General features: G+C 43.2%; 1 protein-coding gene across 3 annotated transcripts in view; it reads right to left on the reverse strand.

The window, feature by feature from the left end:
- Positions 1–14,473, reverse strand: part of RASSF3 (Ras association domain family member 3) — a 195,502-nt gene that overhangs the window by 33,324 nt on the left and 147,705 nt on the right. The gene's annotated exons all lie outside the window — the stretch shown is intronic.

A 14,473-nucleotide genomic window follows, 5' to 3' on the forward strand; every position in this document is an offset into this window, starting at 1 on the left:
GAAGCGATTCTCCTGCCTCAGCCTCCCCAGTAGCTGGAATTACAGGCATGTGCCACCATACCTGGCTAATTTTTATATTTTTCAGTAGAAACCTAAAATTTTGGGGGTTGCACCATGTTGGCCAGGCTGGTCTCGAACTCCTGACCTCATGATCTGCCAGCCTCGGCCTCCCAAAGTGCTGGGATTACAAGCGAGAGCCACCCTGCACAGCCACAAAATAATACAAAATTTAGCTGGGCGCGGTCGCACATGCCTGTAATTCCAGCTAAGGGGGAGGCTGAGGCAGGAGAATCACTTGAACCCAGGAGGTGAAGGTTGCAGTGAGCCGAGATCACGCCACTGTACTCCAGCCTGGGCGATGAGAGCTTAACTCCATCTCAAAAAATAAATTTTTTAAAAAATTAAAACACTGTGAAGTCAAGAAACTTTTCTCCATATTCACAAACATATCAACACTCAAAAAGAAAAATATAAGCACAAATATAACCAAAAAAAGTCATGTTATTAGGTTGGTGCAAAAGTAGTTGAGGTTTTGCCATTTCCTTTAATGTAAAAACTGTAATTACTTTTGCACCAACCTAATACATTCTAGAATACGAATTTTTTTATTTCCAGGTAACTGGAGCATCAAAAGGTCTAAATTGCTAAGTGATTCACTGCAAGTTACAGGCTGCCTGCAGGGCCTCAAACACCAGGCATCCAAGAAGGGTAATTGTGACACAAATCATGCAGGTCCCAGGCCAGCCTAGGGCGTCCAGTGACCAAACTGTGTGCTGTGGTTTTCTAGCCTATTTCCTTCCCTGCAAAACAGTTTACAGGCTGACCTCTCATTCCTGAGGGAACTAAGCATAATCAGCGGTAATCTGATTATTTCCCAGGTAAACTGTTCGGCTTAGAAAAAAACAAAGTTAGAAACTTCCTGAGAATTTTCAGGAAGACTGTGCAATACACCAGACCTTTAGGATTCTGTTTAATCAGAACTCAGGGAGCCTTATGTGTTACAGTCACAGGAGTGTAAGATACATGCCTTCTGCCCGCAAAACATTAACTGTTTCAAACAGGAAGTTCTCGCTGTCATCTTTTTTAAAATTCCTATGATTTGTCAACTCACGTTATCCTGACCAACAAAAAGTGATTTTTTTTTTAAGAGACAGGGTCTGGCTGTGTTGCCCAGCTTGGAGTGCAATGACACAATCACAGCTCACTGCAGCCTCCAATTCCTGGGTTCAAGCAATCCTCTCACTTCAGCTTCTCACAGGTGCACCGCCCAATGGCTGGGTTTTTGTTGTTTTTTTGGTTTTTTGGTAGAGATGCTTTGTTTCTCAAGCTGGTCTTGAACTCCTGGCCTCAAGCCATCCTCCTTCCTTAGCCTCCTAAAGCACTGAGATTACAGATGTGAGCCACTGTACCCAGCCAACAAAGTGACTTTTTCTTTTCTTTTGCGATAGGGTCTCCCTCTGTCGCCCAGGCTGGAATGCAGTGGCATGATCATGGCTCACTGCAGCCTTGGCCTCCTGGGCTCACACGATTCTTCAACTTCAACCTCCTGAGCAGCTGGGATCACAGGTGCGCTCCACCACGCCCAGCTGATGTTTTATAGAGATGGAGTTTCACCATGTTGCCCAGGCTGGTCTCAAACTCCTGGGCCTAAGCAATCTGCCTCAGCTTCCCAAAGTGCTGGGATTACAGGCATTAGCCACTGCATGGCTCCATAAAAAAGTGATCGTTTAACATAACTTTCTCCTTTCCTTACTTTCTAAATCTCAGTTTCACTAAGCCTTAGTTTCTTGTCAAAAAATGAACATAAAAATACCTGCCCTTTGAGGTCCCTTGTTCAGAGTAACTGAGATAACACACATAGAACACTTCACAATATCTTGCTGGCTACCATCATCATTACTATTATTACTACTATTGATGAAGGGAAGGGCAGGCAAACCCCTAAATTGGGGCTTAGCCCAGGAAGATTCTTGGCTGCACTCAGAAAAGAGTTGAAGAGCGAGCCTGTGGTAGAAGGAAACTGCTGTACTGACGCAGCAGTGTTACAGCTCTGTGACTGCTCCTGCAGAGTGCAGCTGCCGGAGACAGTGGGTTGACAACAGCAGCTCTAGAGCAGTTCTGCAGTCATATTTAAGCCCACTTTTAATTACATGCAAATTAAGGGGCAGGTTAGTCAGAAACTTCTAGAAAAGGGGTGGTTAATTTCCAGGCATTCCATGGCAATGGTAAACTGACATAGCACTGGTGGGCGTGTCTTACGGAGAGGTGCTTTCATCTCTTCCCTGTTTCAGCCAGTCTTCAATCTGGTCTGGAGTCAATTCCGCCTCCTACCTCACTAATAGTTAATATTTATCATCAAACTTGGTGTTTAATAATGGCAAGTTAAAAATCTAACAGTAAAAATTAATGTGTGTCAATTAAGCGATCTGACTGGAGGCACTCAAAATCGATATTAAAAGTCAACAAACCCTTTCTGTCTGATGCCAAATCAATCATTTAATTTTAGCATGCACATTGTGCTAGATACACATATTAATCCTTTTTGTCACATGAACCTTGCAAAATAACAATTATTTCACAAAAGAGAAAATGGAAATAGAGAGACTAATCTGCCCATATTTTAAACAACTGGGTTGTGAGAGGCACTGAGATTTTAACCCAGATCAATGCAATTCCTAGAACCTTCCATCACATTGCCTTTCTGATTTTAGACAGTGATTAAGCCCACAAAATACTATGATCAACAGAGAACTTCATACCTTTTCATTCTGGACCTCTGACTTTTTAGAGGTGGAGGGGTACAATTCTAACATTTTCAACAGAGACCTATTATTTAAATGACTTAGTAAGCACTATTAAACTGAGGTACAAATACTATACAGAGAACTAAAATAATTAGTAATAGCCTTCAATAGTTTTAGAAGTACAATCTTTAATACCAATAATAGGATCCATATTCCTTAAACTCAAAAGCAAGGCTAGCAGCCAAAGGCCAGTGCTTATACTGAGGCAACCAGAGATGACCCCCCAAAATCAGAGCTATCTTCTTTATCAAGTAATTTTGTGATTTGGCTTCATTTTTATTTTTTGGAAAGTGCCTGTGCTTGGTCTTGTACATTTAAATTTAATTTTTTAAACAAAAAAGCCAGGTGGCAGGGGTGGGGCGGGGGGAGATTGGGAAGGAATTTCCCTTTTAACTTTCTGAGCCCTGAAACTGATTTTATGTTTCATAACTGAGAGGTTGCTTCTGTAAGTACACAGTAGCATGATGTTGGAACAGAAACCATGAGACTTAAGGAGAACTGGTTGACTTAAAACATATACCAGTTCTTCTTCCATTGTGAAAAGTAGGTTAACAACAGATTACTACCTAGAGAGGAAACATGATTATTCACCTTGAGATGAAAGGGTACACGGTAACTAATTACTAAACAGTTTGACAAATGGCCTGAGTAGATACTTACTGCCGTACACAGGACGCTGTATAATATTTTGTAAAGCCTATTGTTTTTGGAAGTATTTATGGTAACCTTTCTTAAAAATTATCAGGGTAAATACTTCTGAAATGCAGCATACTTTTTTTTTAAGCTTTGTCATTTTGATTATGATTTTTCATGGTAAAATTTTGGTACTGAGATGGGCATTCTCTGGACCTTTATAATACCACTCCAAAGGCAAAGAACCATGAGTGACAACAGTCAAGCTGTGATGAAATGACCAGGAACAGAGAACTAAGTATGTAAATCCCAGCTTCATAGGAACTCTTCTCATACTGCTTTTCTGACTAAAATTGCTGTTTACCTGGTCTCTGAATGTTAATGCCTAACTAATTTAGTCATTGCCCACGGTTTTCCCCATGCCCCATCAATATGTTCTCTTGCATATATTGGCATGCTGCCATATAAAGTAAAAATATTGGAGTTGTTCTATATTTTATATATAGGTTTATGTATTGTTGGGGATGTTTTCGTTGTGCTCTTTTTGACATAATAAAGAATTCTCTGTTGTGGCCAAAAAAAAAAAAAAAGCAAGCAGTGGCTCACGCCTGTAATCTCAGCACTTTGGGAGGCCCAGGCGAGCAGATCACTTGACGTTAGGAGTTTGAGACCAGCCTCGCCAACACAGTGAAACCCCATCTCTAGTAAAAATACAAAAATTAGCCAGGTATGGTGGCACATGCATGCAGTCCCAGCTACTCAGGAGGCTAAGGTGGGAGGACCACTGGAACCCAGGAGGCAGAGGCTGTGGTGAGCCGACATCACACCACTGCACTCCAGCCTGGGCAACAGAGCAGGACTCCATCTCAGAAAAAAAAAATAAAGAAATTGTAGGTGTAAACCACATCGAATAAGCTTGCATCCCCGATTTCTATATTTTTCCCAAACTCAAATTTAGTCACTAAACCAGACATGGTCAGAGTCTGGGAAATCATTATATTCTTCCCCACCACCCCCATCAATCAGCATGCACCACACCTTCACTAGATTTCTTACCCTTTTCCTCCTTACCCTGACCATGCTTTGAGAATGTGTTTCTCCTTTTTGCCTACTGATTCACTAGATAATAACACAAGAAGGCCTTTGTTACGTACACATACGAGGTTCCCACCTTAAAAATATATTCCTCCAAAATGGCCTCAGGGAATGAAAGGGGGAGGAGGACAAAGATCAACACTATGTGCATGCTCCAAATTTGGCACTTACATAATTATTAATACATAATTACTGCTTCTAACACAGCACTTTTTTCCAAAAATGTGGCCCTTCCAGTTTCTATTTAAAGCTCTGAGTTGCATAACAAACGGTACAATACAGTATATTATATGTGTTAATAGCTAAAACATATTGAATGCCTAGCACTATTCTAGGCACTTTTCATGTGTATCTGAAGACAGCTCCCCCAACTTCGCTTACACACACGCATGCACTCTTTCCCTCTCAAACCCTAAGCCTTGTTGCTGGAGTACTCATTCCTAGCCAGGCAAGATGCAGAATCCACCTTTTTCCACATACGCTGTGCCCAGAAACAACCAGGGAGTCCCATTTCAACTTGGGATGGGTCTGGCCCCCAGCAGGAGCTTAAAGACACATTTCACAGGGAAACAAGGTGAAGCTACAATCACTCATTATTCCACACACACACACACACACACACACACACACACACACACACACACACACACAGAGAGAGAGAGAGAGAGAGAGAGAGAGACAGAGAGACAGACAGACAGACAGACAGACAGACACTATGGAAGCTTTACTTGCTTCTTGGCACTGACCACTAATCTACCATATCACATATCTAGCATTTATCTTGTTTTTTGTTTCTTACAGAGACAGGGTCTCACTCTGTCACCCAGTCTGGGTGCAGGGGTGCAATCACAGTTCATTGCAACCTCAGCCTCCTGGGCTCAGATGATCCTCCCACCTCAGCCTCCTGAGTAGCTAGGACTACAGGCAAGCACCACCATGCCTGGCTAATTTTTGTACTTTTTTTGTAGATACAGGGTTTCACCATTTTGCCCAGGCTGATCTCAAATTCCTGGGCTCAAGAAATCTACCTGCCTCTGCCTCCCAAAGTGCCAGGATTATAGGCGTGAGCCACCATGTCTGGCATTTATCTTACGACCTACTTCCCCCACAAGAATCTGAGCTCCACAAAGGCAGGGGGTTTTTTTGTCTCCATTTTTGTTTCCAGCATATAGAGCAAGTCTTGGCACACAGTTGGTGCTTAATACATTTTTTTTTTTAAGAGATGGGGGCTGGGCACAGTGGCTCACACCTGTAATTCTAATACTTTGGGAGGCTGAGGCGGGCGGATCACCTGAGGTCGAGAGTTTGAGACCAGCCTGGCCAACTGGGATGAAACCTCATCTCTACTAAAAATATAAAAATTAGCCAGACATGGTGGCAGGTACCTGTAGTCCCAGCTACTTGGGAAGCTGAGGCAGGAAAATTGCTTGAACCCAGTAGATGTAGGAGATCGCGCCACTACACTCCAGCCTGGGTGACAGAGCAAGACTCCATCTCAAAAAGAAGAAAAAGAGAGATGGGGTCTTGTTATGTTACGCAGGCTGCACTCAAACTCCTGGGTCCAAATGATCCTCCATTTCAGTCTCCTGAATAGCTAAGACTTCAATACACATTTTTGAATGAAAGAACAAACAGGGTTATGTGGGCAACACATCCATGGAAAGAACCCCCCCCCCTTTTTTTTTTCTAGAGACAGGGTCTTATTTTATCACCCAAGCTGGAGTACAGTAGCAATCACAGCTTACAGCTGACTCAAATTCCTGGGCTCAAGTGATCCTCCCATCTCAGCCTGCTGAATAGCTAGAACTACAGACGCTAGTCTGTGCCCAGCTAATTTTTAACTTTTTGTAGAGACAGACAGTCTCGAACTTTTGGGCTCCAGTGATCCTCTCACCTTGGCCTCCCAAGGTGCTGGGATTACAGGTATTAGCCACCATGCCCAGCCCGGAGAAGTCAAGGCTGCAGTGAGCTGAGATCGTAACACTGCACTCCAGCCTGAGTGACAAGAGTGAGATCCTGTCTCAAAAATAATATATATGTATGTATTTTAGAAGAATTCTCGCTGTCACCCAGGCTGGAGTGCACCACCACGCCCAGCTAATTTTTTGTATTATTAGTAGAGGCAGGGTTTCGCCATGTTGGCCAGGATGGTCTCAAACTCCTGATCTCAAAAGATATGCCCGCCTCGGCCTCCCAAAGTGCTGAGATTACAGGAATGAGCCACCACACCCAGCAATATTATTAGTAGTAGTATTTGATTTTTCTAAATTTTCTTTCAAAATATGCTATATTTTATTAATAGACTGTGGCAAACGTCTCCCCTCCCCTCCCTCAGCAACAGAAAAACAAAGACTCTGATTGACTTTTATTGTAAAATTCACAGATAACCCTTGAACCAAAATAAAGCAGTCCACAACAATGGACCCTCTTTATTCTAAAGCCAACTTCTTAAGAGTGTGGTCAGATCACAACCTCGGAATTCATCACCAAAGCTAGGAACCCTGTGCTTCTAAGTTTGTCAGTTTGCTCTGACCTTGTCATTAGTAAGAAAATGAGGGCAGTACAGGTTCCATTTAGGAGAAGAATAATCTTATCAGGAAATTACTTTATATCTCATACTGTGCTAAAAATATCACATCCTTTCACCTCTAACCCCACCTCTCTCTCACTCCTCCCACCAAGTAAACAATTCATTTAACAGGTGAAGGCTGCCTCTGAGAAAAATCTGTCTAAAAGCACAGGCAGGCCGATGGAATGTGTTTTGCGTTTTGTTTTGTTTTGTTTTTAAAGATGGGGTTTCACCATATTGGTCAGGCTGGTCACGAACTCCTGACCTCAGGTGATCCGCTCACCTCAGCCTCCCAAAGTGCTGGGATTACAGGCGTGAGCCACCACGCCCGGCTGGAATGTGTTTGAAACTAGTCTCTGGGCTCTTGGTCACTGACTCACTGGACTTTAACATGTCTGTTCCACAATTTGTTCTTTTTTCTGTTGCTCAGGCTGGAGTGCAGTGGCACAATCATGGTTCACTGCAGACTCAAACTCTTGGGCTCAAGACATCCCCCTGCCTGAGCTTCCCAAGAAGCTGGGATTACACATGTGCATCACCATGCCCAGCTGTTTTTATTTTCTATAGAGATGAGGGTCTCCCTGTGTTGCCCAGGCTGGTCTCAAACTTCTTGAGCTCAAGTGATCCTCCTACCTCAGCCTCTCAAAGTGCTGGGATTACAGGCATAAGCTACCATGCCCAGCATAATTCTTTTTTTTTTTTTTTTTGAGACAGAGTTTCACTCTTGGCTCACTGCAACCTCTGTCTCCCAGGTTCAAGCAATTCTCATGCCTCAGCCTCCCAAGTGGCTAGGACTACAGGTGTATGCCACCACACCTGGCTAATTTTGCATTTTTAGTAGAGACAGGGTTTCACTATGTTGTCCAGGCTGGTCTCGAACTCCCAGCCTCAAGTGATCTGCCTGACTCAGCCTTCCAAAGTGGAAGGGTTACAGGCATGAGCCACTGTGCCCAGCCGTAATTCCTTAATAAATTTACCTTCACTAGTTTAGACAGTGCTCCATAAGCATGCTTTGTCTTGCGTTTGTATTTGAGTCTCCTCCATGGCTGGCCCATCAATTCCTTAAGGACCTAGCTATGTCTCTTATGTTGCCTTGGGAAACCGCAGTCAGCAGAAAACCTCATGCTGATGGGCTCCGCAGCAAAAGCACACAGTTCCTTTGGCACCAGGAGGATCTTTGTTCCATGAAGAATTTTTAGGCTATAAACAAGTCTTGTTCTTCCAGCGACACTCACTCTGGCTTTTAAAAAAAATATGTCTGCGGGTATCAAGTCTCACCCACATGTTGATTTTACTACTTTAAATTAGGTTTCCAGACATCTGACGGTCACTCTCCAAGTACTACCTAAATAGCACCACCCACACTTCTACCACAGGGGAGCACAATGCAACCTGACAATTTATTTATTTTTCGGAGACAGAGTCTTGCTCTGTCACCCAGGCTGGCGTGCAGTGGCATGACTGACGCTCACTGTAGCCTTGACTTCCCAGGCTAAAGTGATCCTCCCACCTCAGACTGCACCACCATGTCTGGCTTTTTTTTTTTTTTTTTAAATTATAAAGAAATGAGGTCAAGCCCAGGCCGCCCAGGCTGGTCTTAAACTCTTTGAGCTAAAGTGATCCTCCCACCTGAGCCTCCCAAAGTGCAGGGAAGTGCTGGGATTACCAGCGTGAACCACCACACCTGACCCTGACAATATTTTTCAAGCAAATGTGTCTTTGCCAACCTCACTCTGGATTAAAAGTGCCTTGGGGGCACAGTTTTATCCTGCTCCTATACCAAGGCACTGGCATTTCTTGAACACAGGATATGCTCTATGGGTGACTAGTGGAAGGACCAGAATGAAGGGGGCAGGCCAAGACCTGTCCTGGGCATCCTCACTGTCCGCCTCACACTCAGAAGGCAGGCTCAGAGGCAAGGCCACTGAAAAGGGTGCCTGGCCTGGTAGACAATCCAAATACCCTGTTCCCACCCTCTCTTTTCATCAAAGTGATTTTACAACTTTTACTTTTTAAATTTTTATTTCATTGTGGTTAAATATACACAACATAAAATTTGTATTTTTAAGTATATTTGACACTGAGTTCATTCACAATATTGTGTAACCATCACTACCATCCATCTCCATAACTTTTTCACCTTCCCCAGCTGAACCTCTATACTGCTCAACCCGGTGGCTTACACCTGTAATTCCAGCACTTTGGGGGTGTGTAGATCACCTGAGGTCAGGAGTTCAAGAACATCCTGGCCCACATGGCAAAACCCTGTCTCTACTAAAAACACAAAAATTAGCCGGGCATGGTGTCACACACCTGTAGTCCTACCTACAAGGTAGGCTGAGGCAGGAGAGAATTGCTTGAACATGAGAGGCAGAGGCTGCAGTGAGCTGAGATCGCACCACTGCACTCCAGCCTGGGCGACAGAGTGAGACTCAATCTCAAAAAAAAAAAAAAAAAAAAAAAAAAAAAAAAAAAAAAAAAAAAAAGAAAGAAAGAAAGAAAGAAAGAAAGAAAGAAAGAAAGAAAGAAACTATACTGTTAAACACTGACTTCCTATTTCCCTGTAACTACTATTCAACTTTGTTCCTATGAATGTGGCTACTCTAGGCACTTCATGCAATTGTAATCATATGGTATTTGTCCTTTTAGTGATTGGCTTATTTCATGTAATGTCCAAGATTCATCCACATTGTTATGTGGCAGAATTTTTCTCTTAGACTACTACTTTAATGACAGCCTAAAATGGTCCACAAATTAAGGGACCAACATCAGAAAACCCCAGATATTCCATCAGACAGGCAGGCCCATTTCTCTGGTAGGCTTTTGCCTGAGTGCACCTAGGCTTTCGGCCTGATGTGATTTTTGTTATCTCTGAGCTTACAGACCCAGGCTTGTGTAAACAGCTTTCACTGCACAAATTCAGAGCCACTCAGCATTTCCCCACCACCAGAAGATAAAAGTGCTTGCTGTTCTTAATCTTTCACTGCAACTGCTTTGGGGGATCTGGAGAATGAAAAAAGGTAGGAAATCACAACTTTTGAATCTTTTCACTACTGCAAAATTCATTAACAGCATTTTTTAAGCATCACTGACATATAACTCACAAAACATAAAGTTCACCCGTAAGTATTCAATTAAATGGTTTTACTATGTTCACAAAGTTGTACAACCATCTCCATTTTTATCAACCCACAAAGAAACCCTAAGCCCATTAGTAGTCACAGCCCCACAGCCCAATCCTGTTCATTAATATGATCTTAAGCTTTATAACCTAGTTGCCAGATACTCTTCCTCTACATGTCCCACAGCACATAGCAAATACTTAAGCATCCAATAAACACATCCACTACTATCAAATGCATGTATATATTTATAACAAGTAACCTCAAAAATAATTCTTTCCAGTAAATCTTATGTTCAGAAATTTTGTTATTAGGCATATCCCAATTAACCTGACATCCAAGTTGGGAAAAAAAAAAAAGAAATTTATTACTTTTTTTTTCTTTTTTTTTGAGACAGAGTCTCACTCTGTTGCCCAGGGTGAAGTGCAGTAGCACCATGTCGGTTCACTGCAACCTCTGTTTCCTACGTTCAAGCAATTCTCCTGCCTCAGCCTCCCGAGTAGCTGGGATTACAGGCATGCAATACCACGCCCAGCTAATTTTTATATTTTTAGTAAAGATGCGGTTTCACCATGTTGGCCAGGCTGGTCTTGAGCTCCTGACCTCAGGAGATCCACCTGCCTTGACCTCGCAAAGTGCTGGGATTACAGGCATGAGCCACCATACCTGGCCAGATTTATACTATTTTTAAAACTAGATCAACATTCCTAAAATGGTAGCATTTTTTATTTGTTTTCGTTTTTATTGTAACAATTAAAACAATTTAAAAGAAGTAACAGTGGCTAAGACATGCATTTCAAGACCAGGCATGGTGGTTCACACCTGTAATCCCAACAATTTGGGAGGCCAAAGGAGGAGGATCACTTAAGGCCAGGAGTTTGAGACAGCCTGGGCAACATATTGAGACCCTGTCTTTGTTTTTTGAAAAAAAAAAAAAAAAAAAAATATATATATATATATATATATATATATACATACATACATGATACGCATTTCAGGAGAAGGCTCTCCTTAAGACATCAGGGCTCTCCTTGCTGACTCATGGGAAAACTATATCTGCACACCTGCCCTATGCAGATTCTGCCTCTCTCTTATCAAAGAAAACATGTACAGGCTATTACATGACACTTGGTTGTGTGTATTTTCAAAAATTCAGATATTGCATCCTCTTAAATGAAACAGTGAAGACATAGGATATCACAAGCCTTCAAAAAGGTAAATTATTTACTTATCACAAACAGCTAAATACTACAATAAAAACTGACGAGCATTACATGGATTTCAAAACCTCTACACATCTACACCAGTGCAGCTTAGAGGAAAACCTGTACTTCCTCCATAAAGCAGTTTTGAATTAAAGCTCTCCCCTTGCTCTCACTCCACTTTGGAGCTTATTTGTCTTGGGATAGGTACTGGTGTCATGAGTTCTTCATAGTCAGTAAATCATAGCATACGTGCAAGGAACAAAGGAGAAAATAAAATCATTTACTTGGAGATGAGAGAAGGCAACCTTATCAGTGAATTCATTCTTTTAAAATTTTAATTTAATTTTATTTTATTGAGACAGCAGAGTCTCATTCTGTCACCCAGGCTGGAGTGCAGTGGCATGATCTCAGCTCACTGCAACTTCTGTCTCCCAGGTTCATGGGATCCTCATGCCAAGGCCTCCTGAGTAGCTAGGATTACAGGTGCGCGCCACCACACCCATCTAATTTTTGTATTTTAGTAGGGATGAGGTTTCGCCATGTTGGCCAGGCTGGGTTTTTTTGTTTTTGAAGAGACAGGCTCTCACTATGTTGCCCAAGCTGATCTCAAATCCCTGGGCTCAAGTGGTCCGCCCACCTCAGCCTCCCAAAATGCTGGGATTACAGGCAGAAACCACCGCACCCAGCCACAGTGAATTAGTTCTAAGTGGAATACAGAGTTTTAACTAAAAATTTGTCAGATTATGGGGCCAGGGGCGGTGGCTCACGCCTGTAATCCCAGCACTTTGGGAGGCCGAGGCAGGCTGATCACTAGAGGTCAGGAGTTCAAGATCAGCCTGGCCAACATGGCAAAACCCCATCTCTACTAAAAATACAAAAATTAGCTGGGTGTGGTGGTGCGTGCTTATAATCCCAGCTACTGGGGAGGCTGAGGCAGGAGAATCACCTGAACCTAGGAGACAGAGGCTGCAGTGAGCCTCAAAAAAATAAAAAATAAATAAAAATTAGTCAGATTATGGGCAAGATTACTGTGCCAAAGTAGAAATGAGTTTTCTCAGTGCTACCAAATTAATTCTAGTCTGAATCAGAGTAGGGAGAATGGGGAGAACTGGCAAACTGACATTGAAGTAACATCATCTTTTCCAAACCGGACTTGCCTGTGCCCCATGGAGAAGGGGATCCACTAACAGCCCCTTAACAGCCCGCCACCAACCCGGTGATCCTTGAGGGCCAGCCTCCAGGCTGGGACCCACAGCCACCATCCCACAGCCAGTGCTCTCTAGATATACTACTGGAGAGTTGTTAAAGACACTGTTAAGGGCTGAGCGCAGCAGCTCAAGCCTGTAATCCCAGCACGCTGGGAGGCCAAGGCAGGAGAACTGCTGAAGTCCAAAAATTCAAGACTAGCCTAAGCAACATGGTAAGATTCCATCTCTACAAAAAACTTTAATTGATGAGGGAGTGCCATCTACTAGGAAGGCTGAGGCAGGAGGATCACTTGGGCCCAGGAGGTCAAGGCTGCTGCAGGGAGCCATGTTTGCACCACTGCACTCCAGCCTAGGTAACAGAGCAAGACTCTGTCTCAAAAAAAAAAGATACTGTTGAGGACTGATTTGTGTCCTCCCAAAAATCAAATGTTGAAGTCCTAACTCCCAGTAACTCAGAATGTGACCATCTCTGGAGACAGGGTCTTTACAGAGGTCACCAAGTTAAAATGTTAAAGCCATCAGGGTGGTCCCCAATGCAATATAACTGGTGTCCCTATGAAAAAGGGAAATTAGGCTTGTCGTGATGGGTCATGCCTGTAATCCCAGCATTTTGGGAGGCTGAAGTGGGAGGGTCATTTGAGGTCAGTAGTTTGAGACCAGCCTGGGCAACACAGTGAGATCCTTGTTTCTACAAAAATTAAAAAATAAATAAATAAAATTAGCAAGGTCTGGTGGCACGTGCCTATAGTCCCAGCTACTTAGGACGCAGAGGCAGGAAGATTAGTTGAGCATGGGAGATAAAAGCTGCAATGATTCATAATCACACCACTGTACTCCAACCTGGATGACACAGTGAGACCCTATGTCAAAAAAGAAGGGGAAATTTGGACACAGACGTACAGAAAGAAGATGACGTGGAGACACTGGGTGAAGACAATAATGTATGAACCAGTGAGAAAGGCCTGGGACAGATCCTTCCCTCCTAGCCCTCAGAAAGAAGCAACCCTGCCAACACCTTAATCCAGGACTTCTAGCCCCCAGAGCTGTGAGCAATACATTTCTGTTGTTTATGCCACCTTGTTTGTGGTGCTTTGTCAAGGCAGTTAAGGCAAACTAATCCAGACAAGACTTTACATGTAAATAGGGTTACACTGTAAATTACATACTGAAACAAAATCAACATTTCCCAAGTTCCATACAATTAGAAAATAATGAGAGTGTGTGATTACTGTAGTAACCACAACATAATTCCATCATCTATTCAAGGAACTCTCTTAGAAGAAGATGAAGCAAAAAACAACACTGAATTAAGAGCAAGAATCCTCATTCATCTCTGGATTGGACACTCCCAGAGTATGCTCAAGCACTGGCTGAACAAATAAATTAACCCATCTGTTTCCTCTACAAGATGGAAACAATGTCTATAAAATCACAGTCCTTGAGCCAGGCCTGGTGGTAGCCTGAGCTACTCAGGAGGCCGAGGCACGAGGATCTCTGGAGCCCAGGAGTTTGAAGTCAACCTGAGCAATGAAGGACAGGACAGGACAGGACAGGACAGGACAGGACAAGAAAAGAGAGGCCAGGCATGGTGGCTCACACCTGTAATCCCAGCACTTTGGGAGGCTGAGGTGGGCAGATCACTTGAGGCCAGAAGTTCAAGACCAGTGTTGCCAACATGGTAAAACGCTGTCTCTACTAAAACTACAAAAATTGGCTGGGCGTGGTGGCACACACCTGTAATCCCAGCTACTTGGGAGGCTGTGATGGGAGAATCACTTGAATCCGGGAGGCAGAGGTTGCAGTGAGCCAAGATCGTGCCACTGCACTCCAAAAAAAA

This window comes from Cebus imitator, unplaced genomic scaffold (genome assembly GCF_001604975.1).
Source record: "Cebus imitator isolate Cc_AM_T3 unplaced genomic scaffold, Cebus_imitator-1.0 Scaffold372, whole genome shotgun sequence".
Taxonomy (NCBI): domain Eukaryota; kingdom Metazoa; phylum Chordata; class Mammalia; order Primates; family Cebidae; genus Cebus; species Cebus imitator.